Here is a 3,788-nt window from a genome sequence, read left to right as displayed (position 1 = left end):
TAATTCAGCGTACAAAACAAATGTGTATAATATAATAAATATATAACAATATAATACATATAATTTAATCAGATTATGAACTCAAGGTACTAAATATTATTTCATCTTTTATATAACTGATTCTATAAGCAATACCTTTTCTCTTGGGTAGAAAAGGAGGTGGATATATGGTGATGGGGTTGCTCCCACCTTCAGTGAAATTAGGGGAAAGATCTTTGAAAGACAATTCGCTAGCTTTTATTAACCCAAGATGATGTCCCCCTTACCTTCAAACCCTCAACAGACTTTACAAAATTATCAGAAAGTAAGAGATCAGTGACTTGTTTCTTAATTCTCTGAATTCTTTCCCTTCTGGATTTTTAAAAAGAGATTTTCTTTTTTTATATATTCAGTCATGCTACGGGAAATTTGGTTGATTAGGAAGACAATTTATTATGCTTTGTTTGAATGATTCTAGGTCAGCCTTTCAAGTTGGATCCCAAAACAGCCCACAAGAAATTACGCCTGTCAAATGACTGCTTGACAATGGAAAAAGATGAAAGCTCACTGAAGAAGAGTCACACACCAGAGCGGTTCAGCAGCACTGGATCCTATGGAGCAGCTGGAAATGTCTTCATTGACAGTGGCTGTCATTACTGGGAGGTCCTACTGGGAACCTGTACATTGTAAGGTCATAGTTGTCTTGCATGGAAAAGGGATAGATTCATTTTAAGTATTTACACATGTAACACTGTAGCTTTGCTCTAAAAGGACCTGTCCTCCAAAGCTAGATTTCAAAGGAGTGATATTACTTCTGTAATACGCTCAGAGCACTGAGCCCTAACAAATAAGCTAACAACTAAAAAGGTTAACTTGCCCCCAAAATTAGAATTAGATTTTTTACTAAGAGTTATGGTACACTGATATGCACATGTAATTGCTTACCTTTAATGAACTACTAACAATCTTATGATTTTTGTTTGTGATACACCTTAAAGTCATCACCCTGGTTATAAACTGTGGAAGTCACCACTGACTTATTTTGTGTGCAATGTTTAATTTAGTATAATTCAGGTCCTTCTAATTTAGAAGTAAAGATTCTTGTTAATAAGTTCATAATTTGTGATACTTTGGAGTATATTTATAAAACAATTATGATACAGTGCTATCATAAATGAGATCTTCTCTGTTTACCTAGCTTTACCTTTGTTGTGTTTTATCAAGGTATGCAGCTGGTGTGGCTTATAAATCAGCCCCAAAGAATGAGTGGAATGGGAAGAACTCCTCCTCTTGGGTGTTCGCACGCTGCAATAACAACTTTACTGTTCGGCACAACAGCAAGGAGATGCTTGTAGATGCAAGCCTACAGCTACGGAGACTGGGCATACTCTTGGACTATGACAACAATATCTTGTCTTTCTATGATGCTATGAATTCCCAGCATTTACATACCTTTGACATCTCCTTCATTCTACCAGTGGTGCCCACTTTTATGATCTGGAACAAATCTGTAATGATACTGTCTGGCCTTCCAGTACCAGACTTCGTAGACTGTACAGAGCAGCAGGAATGCATCTGTAGATCTCAGGAATCACCTTATGTATCAGGAATGAAAGCTTGTCACTAAGGCTAAAAGACACATTTAATATAAAATTTCTGGGACATTGGCTATTTTCAAACCACTGGAACATTGCATAAACACATGCTATTTAATCATAAATATATATAAAAAAACATTTTGGTAGCATAAAGTTCACTTTCACAGCATGTGACTTATATGACATGACTACTAGTCTTGTATAATATAATCAATGGGAACAGGTCAATTATTTATGGATATTAAGGTGGATTTCTTCTTTGTAATTTAGTTGTTTTCATAATGCATATTTTGGTTATTTTTTCCATGTGTAAAATGGGAAGGGGTTGTATTTGTAAGTAGATTTTAGTAGAATACAGATGCTTTATCTAACAGAGAAATTGATAGAATTTGATGTTTCTAACATTTAAAAGGTGGGTACATTTTATCCTTTGACTACAAAAATGAAACGCCAAATGTTATAGGTCCCAGACAGAAGAATTAAGAAACTCTTAAAAGTTTGTTGTAAGAAATTAGTTTAGATTGCGTTGCATGATTTTAACAATTTTATAACACATGTATATAGTTATTCTTGGATTCCTTTTTCAGTAGTGATAAAACATGATACACACTAAGAGTTATGTTCAATGGAAAAACTACCATTTGGTTTTGCACAACTATCCACTCATTGGAAACCTATCAGATATTTCACGTTCTTGAGATGTGCAACAAAGATATCTTTTACTTTTTTCCATTCATGACTGCTGTTTCCAGATCTAAGTGAAATCAGGAAATCATGAAATCATAAAGAACAACATACAGGATCACAATCCCTGCAAGCTGAAGAAGTTTTCTTTTCTACCAACCAATCTAGAACCTTGTTTTTGGATCTTTACACTGAAATTTTCCCCATTAGAAGGAAGCATGAAAGATGGAAACCTATTAAGATTAAGATGTTCAATTAGGTCATTGCATTAGCATGTGTGGACTGTAAAGGAACAGGTAAAGGTTTATCCCATGCACAAAAGGAAAAGAAAAGAGATACAATGTTTTGGCTGTGTAGCCTTCTTCAGGTGTGTTTGTTTTCCTGCTGAATTTGACTATTATTATGGTATTTTAGAACATAAAAGATACTAAATATCTTGCAGTCAGATGTATCTATATTTTTAGTAATGTATACTTTATTCTCAGTTTATATTAAAACTGTTCAAAGAGATCAAAATTATCCAATAAACACAGGCATTTGCGAAAATGTAAGAATTAGAAAATTCATATTCAGATATAAGTTTCAGACTTAAGAATGAAATTGATTTTCTTCCTAGGATCAGACAAAGTTAAGACTTTGTCTAGAACAAAATTCTACAAAATTGTACAAAATTTTCTGTACATTAAATAACACATCCATTTTTAGTCTACTTCTCCTGATGAAGCCACATAACATAATCACAAGACAAAAAGCATTTATAAAGCAGAAGGTACAGTACCATTGATCTGCATTGCAAGAAGTCTAATACAACTAATAGGACAATTGAGCTTTCAAGCTATTTAAAAATGTTGTTGAAATTATTGTCTTCAATTTTAGCAGTTGTCTATAAATTTGGCAGTTTATAAATGAGCAATAAATGTGAGTAATTTATTTCCAAAGACTTTACAAAAATGTTCTACAAAGTTGATTTGCTTCCATCACAGATATTGTACAATGTGCACTTTTCCTACATTTTTTGCGTGCTGTATTCAAATGCTTCTGTTTATATATGATAGTTATGTGAATAGTAATCTAACAATAATGTAAATCTAGGAAAAATAATCTATATTATATAAAATATATAATATATGAACTAATGTTATTTATGTGAAACTGAGCTGAATTAAAACTCTATTCCCAAATATTTTGGCAACAGTTCTTTGTCTTTGATCTGCGTGGACAGAGAGCTATTAACATTCAACACAAATAATGACAAATGTAGTGTACATTGATAATGCTGTTGAAAAACGTCATCCATGGTTTTGTGCTGCATTTATGTAGTAATGTATGCAACAGCTCTAAAATCTTTAACCTTAAAAAGAGTTTTAAAACACATACGATTTATTAAATATATATTTTTTATGTTACAAAGAGACTTTAAGGAATCATTTGCCTTTTTTAACAAACAATATGAAAAACTTAATTCATTGACAGAGATTTCATTGATTCATTGCCAGTCTTCAAGTGTCAAGTCTTTCATGTTTGCAA

The 3,788-nt window shown here is 32.5% G+C and overlaps 1 long non-coding RNA gene across 1 annotated transcript; it reads left to right on the top strand.

Moving 5' to 3' along the window:
• Window positions 1-457: 457 nt before the first annotated feature.
• On the top strand, window positions 458-3,442 carry LOC148828489 (uncharacterized). The gene is made up of 2 exons (XR_016091646.1): window positions 458-665; window positions 1,204-3,442. It is a non-coding gene; the product is annotated as an uncharacterized LOC148828489 (long non-coding RNA).
• Window positions 3,443-3,788: the final 346 nt, after the last annotated feature.

The sequence above is a fragment of the Atractosteus spatula genome, chromosome 9, assembly GCF_055471065.1.
Source record: "Atractosteus spatula isolate fAtrSpa1 chromosome 9, fAtrSpa1.hap1, whole genome shotgun sequence".
NCBI lineage: Eukaryota > Metazoa > Chordata > Actinopteri > Semionotiformes > Lepisosteidae > Atractosteus > Atractosteus spatula.
Note: the sequence above shows the minus strand (reverse complement) of the source record. Positions and strands in the feature narration are given on the sequence as shown.